The sequence below is a fragment of the Hyla sarda genome, chromosome 8 (assembly GCF_029499605.1).
Source record: "Hyla sarda isolate aHylSar1 chromosome 8, aHylSar1.hap1, whole genome shotgun sequence".
Taxonomy (NCBI): domain Eukaryota; kingdom Metazoa; phylum Chordata; class Amphibia; order Anura; family Hylidae; genus Hyla; species Hyla sarda.
In genome coordinates, this window is record NC_079196.1 from 196307891 (window position 1) to 196322482 (window position 14592).

The 14592-nt window shown below is 41.4% G+C and overlaps 1 protein-coding gene across 4 annotated transcripts in view; it reads left to right on the plus strand.

Moving 5' to 3' along the window:
• The window catches only part of MAD1L1 (mitotic arrest deficient 1 like 1), a 790601-nt gene that overhangs the window by 417169 nt on the left and 358840 nt on the right, over positions 1 to 14592 (plus strand). The window lies entirely within an intron of this gene.

A 14592-nucleotide genomic window follows, 5' to 3' on the forward strand; every position in this document is an offset into this window, starting at 1 on the left:
AGAGTCCTGTCCTTGCCTTCAATGCCGCTTGCTCCCTCCTCTGTAGCTTTTTTTCTCCTTTTACATATTCATGTATTAAAATTACTTTATTCTATTGCCTTGAGATTTTGTCTCAACTTTTTTATATTCTTTCTACTTACATTTCACATTGTATTTATCTTAGCCTTTTATGTCTGTCATGATATGGAAGGGAGCACTAAAAAGAAACTTTTTACAAGTCAGTGAGCTTTGCCAGTGTGTTCTTTGGTACCCTTAGCATTGAAAAGATAGTGCCAATTCATCTGTCAATGCATTGGTGTCTTATAAAGTAGTATGACATGAAGGCCCTTGCTGAATAGGTTAAGACAGGCCCGTTACCTTGGTTCTTAAAGGGGTACTCCGCCCCTAGACATCCTATCCCCTACCCAAAGGGGGTCACGGGGGGTCCGACAATGGGGATCCTGTGATCTCGGCTGCGACACCCCAGACATCCGGTGCACAGAGTGAACTTCGCTCCATACCGGATGACTGGCAATGTGGGGCGGAGGCTTGTGACGTCACGGCCCCACACCTTCAATGCAAGTCTATGGGAGGGGGCATGATGTCTGTCACGCCCCCTCCCAAAGCCTTCCATAAAGGGGGTGGGGCCGTGATGTCACAAGCCTCCAGCGCTGCATCCGATGCTCTAAACAAACGCAGGGTGCAGCAAGGAAATCATGGGGGTCCCCGCCACCAGGAACCCCACGATCAGACATATTATCCTCTATCCTTTGGATAGGGGACAAGATGTCTAGGGGCGGAGTACCCCTTTAAGTTTTTCAAAGCCAGGTTGGATTATAGGGTTGGGATTTCCCTGCAACAAGGAAGTTGACATTTGCCATGACCTCCTGTGTGGTTCTGGGACACCTAAAGGCATTTATTATGGCCATCACCAAAGAATATTATAAATACTAAAAACAATTCATCTTAGGCAGTGTTCACATCACATTTGCACCCTTGGTGGCAGGAATATGTTGGGAAAATGTCAAAATGAGATGCCGATGTATTCGTGCTCTGGCCCCATAGACTTTATTGGCCCAAAAGCTGTCAGATATTGACTCCATTCAGGTTCTTTTCCACAGCAAACCGTGCATTTGAGCCTGTGTAAAATATGTATATGTTAAGGAACTTATCCAAATGTAGACACCTAGGTGACTAGTCTATGGGGCCCATGCAAGAATACTTTTATATCTCATTTTGATATTTTCTGACATATCCATGACACAGAGGGCACACATGTGATGGGATCAAGCCAGTAGTTTCCCTAAATCCCAAATTATCATAAATAGACTATAAAATACTAATAAACATTACAGAGATAACGTGGGAAATTGTGGAAAACCTTCTAAATCAGGTACTGTACCCAAGGTGTGGTTGACCCCAAAGATATCTTATAAAAGGGTCTTTTATTCTGCCTAGCCTCTGGTCACCATTGCCCCCACCCAGACTATTATTATCCTGACCGGCTGAGATGGTGTAGCCATGTCAGTGATGAATGAGTTACCCCTGGGCAACATCTGGTTTCTCTCATGTACAGAGCACAATAATAGATGATCCCTCTCTGTCCCTAACCATCCTCCATAATAGCTTGTACTGAGACTTCTCTCACATGGAGGGTCATTGTAAAGTAATCCACCTCCAAGATACAGTTATTAGAGCTGAGCTGTGGCGTTGGATATTGACAGGTCACCAGTCATACACATGCGAAGCTTCTACAACTGTCTTCAGATCCCCTCTCCAGGTAGTCGTCATTCTAAGCGCTGTCATTCCTGTCATTTTGTGCTTTTCTTGGGATATTTGTTGTCATGCTTTGGGGACCTGAGCTTTGATATACTGTAGTTTTCACACATCAACGATTAAGGACAACCCCCCTGATACTTGGTTGAAGGGTCCTTATTTTCCATTGTGCTTTGCCATGAAGTGTTAGGATGTGCCGATGTGATCACTAATGTTTTGGAGAGATGTTTTCTAGTAAATATTTTATATCCAGATATGAATATTTCCTCCTCTCAGTACTCAGATTGGATCCTCTCGCATCAGTCCTTCTACTCATTTTAACATTTTATAGTTTCCCTGTTATAGACATACATATTGTTTTCTCACATATCTATTAATCTATCTTATTTTCTTTTCCTTTCCGTCCTTGCTTTATTCATTTCATTTATTACTTCCTTTCTTCCTGCCTTATCCTTCTTTCTTTTTTTTTTCTTTCCCGCCTTTATTCCTTCCTTCCACAGACACAATTTTGGCAGAAAGATAATAGTAAATCAGGGTCTCTCTCTCTCCAACCTACTCTCCGTTGCCCAAACTCTCCATCTCTCCTCCCCTCTCCCTCTCTCTCTCCCTCTCTCTCCCTCTCTCTCTCCCTCTCTCTCCCTCTCTCTCTCCCCCTCTCTCCCTCCCTCTCTCCCTCCCTCTCTCCCTCCCTCTCTCCCTCCCTCTCTCCCTCCCTCTCTTTCTCTCTCTCTTTCTCTCTTATTTCTCTCTCTCTTTCTCTCTTATTTCTCTCTCCCTCCCTCTTTCTCTTCTCTCTCCTTTCTCCCCCTTCTCTCTCTCTCTCCCTTCTCTCTCTCTCCCTCTCTCTCTCTCTCTCTCTCTCTATGTCTCTCTCTCTCCTCTCTCTTTTTCACACTCTCCTCTTCTTCCTCTCTCTCTCTCCCTTCTCTCTCCCTCTCTCTTTCTCTCTCTCTCCTCTCCCCCTTCTCTCTCCCTCTCCCTTCTCTCTTCTCTCTCTCTCTCTCTCTCTCTCTCTCTCTCTCTCTCTCTCTCTCTCTCTCTCTCTATGTCTCTCTCACTCTCCTCTCTCTTTTTCACACTCTCCTCTTCTTCCTCTCTCTCTCCCTACTCTCTCTCTCTCTCTCTCTCTCTCTCTCTATGTCTCTCTCACTCTCCTCTCTCTTTTTCACACTCTCCTCTTCTTCCTCTCTCTCTCCCTACTCTCTCCCTTTCTCTCTCTCTCTCTCTCCTCTCTCCTCTCTCCCTTCTCTCTCCCTCTTCCGTCTCTCTCCCTCTCTTTCTCTCTCTCTATCTATGTCTCTCTCTCTCTTTTTTTTTCACACTCTCCTCTTCTTCCTCTTCTTTCTCCCTCTGACACACACAGATTTGATGCACAGAATCTCTACAGGAAATCCACAAATAAACCAGAAAGGGAATCCACTAGACAAAATCCACACCAAAGTATGTGGCTTTGGTGCAGATTTTGCAAAAAAGAACTAAAGAAAAGGCAGCGGTTGTAAAGTTCACAGTTTCAGATTTTGTAACAGATCCACTGGAGGTTCACAGGAAAATCCACAATAATACATTTCATTGATATTTACTTTAGGATTCCCCTCAGAAATCGTCATGCCTCAGATGTATCCATACAGTGCGCTGCTCCATTTCCATGTGGATAACTTTCACAGTATTTGGATGCATGGTATTATCAGCTCCAGTCTGTCACCAAATGTGTCTAGTGCCAACTAAGCAAAGTTTGCTTTGTTTGTGGGAACTGTATGTCTACACAGGCAAAAACCTTCCAAAAAATGTGCAGTTTTCATCTCCCATTAACTTTAAAGTAGAATGCTAAAAAAAAAAGTGTGTTTTAAAGAGAAAAAAATGGAATGTCAGTAATGAAAAAATGTGACGTGACACATCTAAATCAATGGCTGAAAACCACATGAAAAACCATGTCAAGCGAAGCACTGTCAGAGGTTAAAGGGGTACTCCGCTGGAAAACATTTTTTTTTTCTAAATCAACAGGTGTCAGAAAGATTTGTCAATTACTTCTGTTTAAAAATCGTAATCCTTCCAATACTTACCAGCTGCTGTATACTACAGACAAAGTTATTTTCTTTTTGAATTTCCTTTCTGTCTGACAACAGTGCTCTCTGCTGACACCTCTGTCTATTTTAGGAACTGTCCAAAGTACAAGCAAATCTCCATAGCAAATCTATCCTTCTCTGGACTGTTCTTGACATGGACAGAGGTGTCAGCAGAGAGCACTTATGGTCAGACAGAAAGGAAATTTAAAAAGAAAAGAACTTCCTTTGTACAGCAGCTGATAAGTACTGGAAGGATGAAGATTTTTAAATAGAAGTAATTTACAAATCTGGTTAACTTTCTGGCACCAGTTGATTTAAAGAAAAATGTTTTCCAGCGGAGTACCCCTTTAAGGCAGTTTTTCCAGGCAGACTTTAACCATGTGACCATAGTTTCGATTCTTCATGTATTCTCTGTCAGGGATACTGCAATGTGTGTATGTATGTATATATATATATATATATATATATATATATATATATATATATATATTATATCACAATTTGAAGACATTGTAATGTTGTTCTAACATTGAAGAAATATTACAGCATAAATATGGTAAATATTATTAAACATTCTACTCATAACTGCAGGAAGGATTCTTTATGTTCAGTCTATACATGGATCTCACATTTCTTGTTGGCTAGATGTATGAATCATATTCAAAACCACTTCTTTTACATCTTAAGGCAGTGTTTCCCAACCAGGGTGCCTACAGCTGTTGCAAAACTACAACTCCCAGCATGCCTGAACAGCCTCCGGCTGTCTGTGAGTCCTGGGAGTTGTAGTTTTGCAACAGCTGTAGGCACCCTGGTTGGGAAACACTGCCTTAAGGTGTGCTGTGATTTTCCGAACAGTATGGTGTGCTATATACCTGTCACACAGGCAGGGGGCATCCAGCAAAGCAAACATTAGCTAATACAGGAATAACACCAGAGCAGGTGGGACTTACATTTTTGCTGAAATGTCCCAGTATATTTAAAGTATAAATATAGCACAGCCTAAGCAAGATCTGTGTTCAATGTCAGCAGGAATATATCAGTGCAATGGCTGCAAAAACAAGAAAAAGTAAGAAATACTTTCACTCTGGGTGTAATACCTGCTGTGCACTATTAGTATTGTTACATTTGGTCTCTGTAACGGATATGATTTATGATGGTTACAATGGTCAGAGCCCCAGTTTTCCCCTTACAGTGCTCCAAATCATCTGCAAGTAGGATTAAAGGGGTACTCCAGTGAAAAACAAGGTTTTTTTTTTTGTTTTTTGTTTTTTTAAATCAACTGGTGCCAGAAAGTTATACAGATTTGTAAATTACTTCTATTTAAAAATCTTAATCCTTCCAGTACTTTTCAACTGCGGTATGCTCCAGAAGAAATTATTTTCTTTTTACATTTATTTTCTGTCTGACCACAGTGCTCTCTGCTGACACCTCTGTCTGTCTCAGGAACTGTCCAGAGCAGGAACAATTCCCCATAGTAAACCTATTCTACTCTTGACAGTTCCTGAGACAGACAGAGGTGTCAGCAGAGAGCACTGTGGTTAGACAGAAAATAAATGTAAAAAGAAAATAATTTCCTCTGGAGCATACCGCAGCTGATAAGTACTGGAAGGATTAAGATTTTTAAATAGAAGTAATTTACAAATCTGTATAACTTTCTGGCACCAGTTGATTTAAAAAAAAAAAAATGTTTATCACCGGAGTACCCCTTTTAAAGGTGCTGTCAAGTGACCCACCTCAGACATTGGTTGGTGAGGGCTACCTGGGTGTTAAAATGAAAGAAATAAGAAATAAATTGAAAGCAGGAGGTGCTGCTCATCTGTACTTAGACACCATCTGGATAGATGCAGAAAGATATTGGGCAGGTTCATATAACTCCTGGTCTTATGTCCTCTCTTTGTGACATCTTGTGCGGTGACCACGTGGTTGTCTCCCCTGAACCCCTTTCTGTAGTGAAGGACCTTATTCCCATTCCTATCTCTGGAGGGTGCATAAGTCACATGATAAGACTGTGCAGTGTCAGAAGCAAAATAGCGGAGAGGGCGTCATTGTGTTGTCTGTGTAATTGGGGAATAGTTACTGTTTTTGTCATCATTTTGGTGCATGTTTTTCCAACGTGCCATCTTGCACAAACATTTTGCTAATTTTTAACATCCCTATATCCCAAGTGATTTTTGCAAAACAGACTTGATAGATGTTTTTCAGTGGTTGTGCATGCAGTGATAGGAAATTCTGATTTCCGGTAAAATACGCAATGCAAAGCACAAAAATATTTACAAATCTACACCACCGCAGAGGGAGCGTTAGAAAGAGCTTCTTATTTAGTCAAAAGAAGTAGATGTCCAGCAGGAGAACTAATGCAATAAAACGTAAAGTTTTTTCCATAATGACGTGCAGATACAGGTGGGGACAAGCAAAGTGACGCGTTTCAGCCTACATAGAGGCCTTACTCATAACTTCTTACACTTCTTATTTAGTGCACTTGTGAAATTTAAAGGGATTTTCTACCATACGTGATTTTAGTACATACCTGGCAGACAGTAATGGACATGCTTAGGAAGGATCTGCGCTTGTCTTGGGGCTAAATGGCTATGTTGTGAGAGTACCATAACACTGTGGCTAGCTTTTTGTGAACTGGTATTTCCTGTTTGTTCTCTTTTTTTGACTACAAATCCCATAATTCTATTTCCTCCCTCCCACACATCAGCCACCCATTGAAACATAAATGAGCTGCATCCATTCAGAAGACCTGTGGTTTTCAATCAGGGTGCCTACAGCTGATGCATCAGTTGCAGATTGATCTCTCTCCCACCAAGCGATCCCTCCCCCCCATTGAAGCAGACAGGCTCCCTGTCATCAGCTGACTAGTGATGTCAGGTCTCGGCCGCATTGCAACCTGGGAAAAATCTGAGACAACAGTCATTTTGTATGCTGTTAACAGTAAATATTGGGGGGAAAATCACATTAGAATTGTGAGAAAACCGACACACACAGATACAGACACTATATTATGAACTATACTAACTTTACAGACCCTGTAGCATAGTCAAATAAAAAAAATTCCTGGAATACCTCTTCAAAGGGGTACTCCAATGCTCAGCGTTTGGAACGAAACCGTTCCGAACGCTGGAGCCGGCGTTGGCAGCTTGTGACGTCATAGCCCTCCCCCTCCCATAGCCCTCAGTCATGCCCCCTCCCATAGACTTGCATTGAGGGGGTGGGGTGTGAAGTATTGAGGGGGCGGGGCTATGACATCACGAGCTCCTGGCACTGGCTCCAGCGTTCGGAACAGTTTGTTACAGACACTGAACAGCGGAGTACTCCTTTAACACATATCTTGCAAACAAGCTGGGCCCCTGAATATTATTGTAATACACAATACACCCCTTGCAAAGCAATAGCTCCACACACTAGCCCCATAATTATAATAATGCTTTAAGCCGCTTCTAAAATTAACTACACTATGACCCCTGAAATTAATTCTCATCCACACTATGCCACTGAAATGCATTTTGCCTTACACATTGCCCTCTGAAATGAATTATATAATACACTGTGTAAATGAATGCTCCCAGCCTTTGTAATGCCTACTCACCTGTCCCTGTTCCCCTGCTGTCATCTAGAGATTAATTTTCTGGCCTGGCTCCTGGTAAATGATGCAGACATCATGATGGCATTATAGCAAGACAGGAAGCGGAGGACTCTCTTACCCTGGTCAATGCCCCATATAGTCGTTCAGTTATTTCCTAAGGATGCAGATACAATGCAGATTTATTTCAGGGTATGTGAGCAGGACTCACTCTTCTCCTTGGCTCCCTAAACTAGCTATTCTTTAACAACTTGTTTAGGAGAATCAAAGAGAACAGCCCAGATCTGTACTCCGCTGCTCAGCCTTTGTAACAAAATGTTCTGAATGTTCAGAGCCGGCGCCGGTAGCTCGTGACGTCATAGCCCCGCCCCCTTAATGCAAGTCTATGGGAGGGGGCCTAACGGCTGTCACAGCCCCTCACATAGACTAGCATTGAGGGGGCGGGGCGGGGCAGGACTATGACGTCACGAGCTCCCAGTGTCAGCTTTAAAGGGGTATTCCAGGCAAAACCTTTTTTTTTTTTATATATATCAACTGCCTCCGGAAAGTTAAACAGATTTGTAAATTACTTCTATTAAAAAATCTTAATCCTTCCAATAGTTATTAGCTTCTGAAGTTTTCTGTCTAACTGCTCAATGATGATGTCATGTCCCGGGAGCTGTGCATGATGGGAGAATATCCCCATAGAAACTGCACAGCTCCCGGGACGTGAGTCATCAGAGAGCAGTTAGACAGAAAACAACAACTCAACTTCAGAAGCTAATAACTATTGGAAGGATTAAGATTTTTTAATAGAAGTAATTTACAAATCTGTTTAACTTTCCGGAGCCAGTTGATATGTAAAAAAAAAAGTTTTGGCCTTGAATACCCCTTTAAGCATTCGGAACATTTTGTTCCAAATGCTGAGCAGCGGAGTATCCCTTTAATCCTTACCTATTTTCCATTCTTCATGCTCTACATACTAAGACCAAAAGAGCTCCCCTAGATAGAATATCTTCCTGTAGTAGGTAATATTTTCTACGCCAATAAATTCTACTGTTCAACTCCAAATTGGCGCGTTAAAGCTCCTGCTTTATCCAGTAGTTTTCAAAACCCCTGCCCTCAGCGGCCATCAATGTGCCACATGGCATAAAAGATTAATCCAGTTCTCTTAAATAAGCTTTTATTACCAGGACTGTTTATTTTGCAGCACTGCGTATTCATTTTTAAGCGTTTGATAAATGATTACATAAAGCGAGCGTGACACACTAACTTTACACTCCCCATAAACTCTGGAAATTTCATTGACTTCCAGTGGGGCTTTGCTGAATTTAATAAGGACTCCTGATGGTATCTCTCATGTATTAATCATGTTGTACTCAAACTCATTATGTTGTAGCATTAGAAAAAAATATTATCCGGTAGGTGGCAAACATTCTTTAATCCAAGGAACAAAGCAGGAAACCGTACCTCAGCGATTGGAATTACTGGCACAGACTGGGCTCTGGGCAAATAGAAAGAACCAAGAACTCTTCAGCTAATTTTTTGCTAATGACTCTTTGGCATCAAAGAAGAACTATACGAGTGAAAATGATACTGGTGCGTTTAGTTGTATGCACTTCCCAATGTGGTTTACTATAATGCAATCATCTGTGCCGAGCTTACTAGACCTGCTGACGGCACAGAGAATTTTGCAGAAGCCATATAGGAAGAACCATCTCTAAATGATTTATTATATACATATATATATATATATATATATATATATATATATATATATACATACATAGAAAATATTATATATCATTTTGTGGTTCTGTATTTTATAGAAAAATGCTTGTATTCCCCGGTCGTAGTTGTCAAAGAGGCATTCCTACACTTCTGGCCTGAAGTGTTGAGTGCTGAAACATCTCCTCCCTCCGCCTCCCATCCCCATCCATGCTTGATTGACAGACAGATGTAAGCCGAGCCCTGTTTCCAAGTTTTGCATCTGCTCACATTTTATATGCACAGTGCAGGAACAAAATTTGGAAACAAAGCTCAGTACTGTCAATCGAGCAGGGATGGGAGGGGGATTAAGAATGTGTTCTAGTCCTCAGCTCTTCAGTGGCTCAGGACAGACAGGTATATAAAAGGTACTTTGTGTCTACTTGCCCGTAGAGCCAGATAAAAGTGTGAATTGCAGGTGACAGATTCCCTTTGATGTGTTGACTGTCATAAGAACAAATGACCAGATTAAAACCCATAAGCCCTGTCACCAAAGTTACACTACAAAAGAAGTCACTTGCTGCCAGAGATCCCGACATCGAGCTATGTAAGAGCTATATATACTGTAAAACGATGAATTATTTTTCTAGAGCAGTAGTCCCCAGTCACATCCCCATGCTGTGTGATTTGCCATTGCAGTCCTGAGTTATGACCAAGTGCGCTGATAATTGACAAAAACAAGAAAAAGTGGAATGTCCAGCGCAAATAGATCCAACGGAGCAGTTTATTGTAGAAAAAAAACCTCAGTACACAGACATCGCGGGCACAAGTGACATGTTTGGCCCGCCAAGTGGGCCGTAAGGCCCACTTGGCGGGCCGAAACGTGTCATTTGTGGCCACGATGTCTGCGTACTGAGGAATTATTGTACAATAAACTGCTCCGTTGGATCTATTTGCGCTGGACATACCACTTTTTCTTGCTATCCATTTCAGGCGTTGCCCATGCCAGCCCGGCCGCTTCGGGCTTGGTGGTGAGAGCTGGGATTCTGTGTTTGCTACGATAATTGACATAGTTACAGACATATTCTACCTTCCAACGCCATTTTGGATGATATTCTACTAGAATCAAATTTTGATCAACGAATGCCCTATGTTTTTGAGTTTATTGTGGCTCCTGACCATCATTCAAAGTTGAAAGTGGCTGACGAGATACAAAGGGTTGGGTAGCTTTAGAGAAGCAGCCACATCAACCATGATTATATTATCATGCCATTAGCGTGTGTGATACCAACCATTTACCATTGCGGTTTTTCTGTCTTGCCCAGGCACCTTTTGGACTGTAGGCACAGCCCTTTAGTTAGATCTGTAGCCACTGTATCCAGTACTGCTGCCATTCCTAAATGTAATAGAAAATACATCGAGGAGCATAGCTACATTTGTTGTAATAACATCTGATCGAAATTATAATGTGGTGTTCAGTAAGTGTGAGTTTGTGACGGCATTTCTCTTGTAAAGTACCATTTCCTCCCATCCTTCTCTCCTGAGACGGTGTCTCTGTAGATCTGAAGACAGCAGGAAGAAGAAGAATAATGAATCTGTTTGTAGAAGCGAGCCGCAGACAGTATACCTTCCATTTGCAGCTCTGTACTTGTTTGAATGGCTCTCCTCTCCTTCCCAGCTGACTTTGATAGACTCAGCCGAGCTTCCGATAAGAGGACTAATCAGAAAATTGAGGGAAACATTTTTTGCTATGATAATCTTATCAGTTTCGGAATAAACACTGGTGTTGAAAAGCACCGCAATATTGGCGTGCACCTTGGCTCCTCTCTGCTGGGCTGGGGTTATGTGATGGGATTGATCTGAAGGAATTTTTGAAAACATTTGGCCCCATATTTATTTACTTTCATATTTATATTTGTCAAAGTTTTGCTTAGAATATTTGTTTTTGCATCAGATAAATTATTTATGAAATATGGATTAGAAAGCACAATTTTCCCTTTTGGATTGTCTGTGATTTTATAAATGTTTGTTCATTTCACCCGTATGGAATGTTAGTTCTTTATTATTTTATTTATTTATTTTCTTTTTACCTAAAACTGTTATTGGGTTTAAAATTATTGTTTAAAATGATTTATATATTGTTAAGATATTATGTGACGCAGTCCACAAATTTCATGGACATTGGGTTACGTTTTTTTGTTGTTGCAGAAATTAGGATATTGCAATAGATGAGGTATTTTAAACTTGGTAGGAGGAGAATTAAAGGTCCAATAATTTTAGAATGGTCAAGTCCAATCGTTTTGGTTAGAATTATTCTTAATCTTGAATCCGGTGTGCACTCCACTGTCTCCAGTAAATGTGTTTTCAGCTTTCCTATGAATTTAAAGGAGGTACTCTGCCCCTAGACATTGTATCCCCTATCCAAAGGATAGGGGATAAGATGTCTGAACTCTGGCACGGCACCCCAGTCATCCCATGTACGGAGCGAACTCTGCTCCGTGTAGGATGACGGGCGACCACAGCCGTCACGCCCCCTACATTCATGTCCATGGGAGGAGGTGTGACGGCTACGTACTTGCCGGTTTACCCCATCCCATAGACATGAATTAAGGGGGGCGTGGTTTGACTTCATGATCACAGAAGCTCCAAGCTTTAAAGTCCAGAACGCCACAACACCGGCACCAGAAATCGCGGGGGGTCCCAGTGGATGGACCCTCCGGGGATAAGATGTCTTGGTGATGAATTCCTTTCAAATGTGAGACTAAATTTCCCCAATTCCAGTGGTGGAACCCCCACCGAAAAGACATTAACCTTGTCGATATGCAACAAATGTTCGGAAAACCAACCAAGATCGCTGGAAGAGAAATGTCTAAACTTTGTAATGCCTAATGCAGGACCTTGGATGGGAGTGCAAGAAACTCCCAGTAATAATACCAGTGTCATGCTCCACCACTCTGACCCTACAACATAATATACATTTTTCCTAATGTGTTATTTTAATATGTAAGGTTTTCACTAATATATGGCACTGTAGATCAGTAATTAACAATGTATTTAAAAAAGAAAAAAAAAGGTGTTTTTCTTCCGTCCCCAAAAATTTTACTAAAATGAAATGCGAACATAGATTTACCCCTAAATTATATCTATAAAAACTACTGGCTTATATAGTGCAGCATGAGCAATTATTAGAGTATAATGTACAAATTCTTGTGTATATTCTTTGCTTACCTCTTTTTGCTGGTGTGACATGCATGAGTTAGGGTTCACACGGTGGAATATCCATGCGGAATTCCGCAGAAGAATTTTCAGGGAAATTCCACCGTAATTTTCTTCATATTGATTTGAATGGGATTCTGCAGTCCTCTTCAGACAGCAGAATTTCTGTGGTGGGCATTCTGCCACAGAAATTCAGCTTCCTGCATTCCATCTAAATTTCTGCAGAATTCCAAATGAAAATTCCACCATGAGAACGTACCCTTAGGCTCCATTTTGGTTTACAAATGCACAATGATGCTGGTTCTGTAATGCAGCTTACATTTCCCATGAATCCTCTGGCTGAGGATCAGGTGGTTGATCACTCCAGTAGATCATTTCTTCAAGCTGCTAGTGCTTAAGATCACCTAGGTGAATTTATTAGAGTCACAACTGAGTTTGTCAGTTCATAGCAGCAGTATACATAAAGAGCTGGAGGGGGAGTGTATAACTACTATATTTCCTCATCCCATAGAGGTAGTAGCAGTATATGGATAGAGCTGGAGGGGAGGTTTATAACTACTGTATATCCTGATCCCATCAAAATAGCAGAATAATTTAGATCTGGGAGGGATCTGGGAGCTAGTAGTAGGGGATTTGGTAGGTGATAATGTCAGATTTCAGTTCACAGTGCTGACATTGTTACCATAAGAGGATTTGAAGAGTTAGATTGGTGATCAGTGCTGGAAGCTGCAGCTGTGCTGGAATAAAACAAATGGTGCTCTAGGACTAGTGATAGAGGGTAGGCATGATATAAATAAAAAAAATAAAGTGCTTCTTTAAGGATGCCATAGCGGTAAATAGGTAATTAGGCTATAGTATCGCTGTAGTTTAACCCCACGGACACTTCTGGTAATTGCTGGAAGACATAAGAACCTTTCTTGCACTTCTTTCCCCTTGGTGCCAGGTCTGCCATAGCCTGTTTTCTTCTTCTCCTTTGCATCAGCAGATGGATGTATCATTGTATAAATTAAGTGCTTATGACAATATTAATAGAATTTCCCTTAACATGCATTTCATTATAATGTGGAGCTTATTTGTCAAACTGCAGTGGAGAAATTGACCCCAAGTGCAAATAAAGCAATTTTCTCCATTTACCATGTAACAATATCAGGTTGATAAAACACTTAATGTGTCATTACGATCAAGCTCTGACGTTTAATTAAAGCTGCTTCGAAGCTACGGAACTGCAGCTGGGATGTTAGATAAGTGTTGGCAATCCCTATAGGAACATACATTGCTGCCCACCACGACCCCACGGGTGCTCTCACCTGGCACTGCCGCTCCCACAATCCTCTCTGCCTTTGTTCACAGGACCAAAGGATTCGGCCTCTAAACAGGTGTTGTCAAACCCTTCTACATTGTGATGAGTTTCTTGGTCTCTGAAGACTCAGACGGGAAATCTTATGAATTCAAATTGGCTGTGTTTTCCAGGGTTAGTCAGAGCCCCTGAGCAATGATGGAGACAGGCGTCTCTTAGCTTGGTGTGAATTGACAGGCCAGCTTGTTTCTTATATCATTTTGTTAAGAGATGAAAGCTGAGGCCTGGACTGTTCCCGTCGGATAACTGGTGAATACAGTGATTTCCATGTCTTAGAGGCAGATTCAAACATGAAGATTCTTCAGTGTCAAATCTTTGACTTTGGCAGCAGAGAATACAAGCTGCTCGGCACCAGGGTTCCCGTAAGTAGATCGGTGACAGAAGGTACTATAAAGGCACTGTGTCTTTAGAAGGGTCCGTACCAGGTGCACGAAGGGTGGTGCAGCATCGTCCTAAAGTACAGTACAGAAACACTATGTAGAAGAAAAAGAGAGACGTAGCACTCACCCTTTCCACGGTGCAAAAACGAAGATCCTTTATTTAGCTAGGCATCATAACAGGTACAAGCCAGGACGGAGAAATCACGTGTTGTTTTCTTCTCTCCGTCCTTTCTTGTACCTGTTATTTCCTTCATGGAAAGAGTGAGTGCTAAGTCTCTCTTTTTTCTTCTACATAGTATAGTCTTTGACTTTGTTTGACTTCCCGCTGTGATGTGTTAAGGTCCAATATTGTATCTATATTCATTTTTTAATATATAAAAAACAAGTATAACCATAAAGTTACAAAAATTAAATGAAGTCTGCCAGCTGCTGCCACCAGGGGGAGCTTGAGAGTGTCCCTTGTTTCTGAGATACATGTATGAATTGTTACCACTAAGACTAAGGTTTATTGATGAACCAAAACGCGTTGGTGTTTCGTTTGGTTTTTAT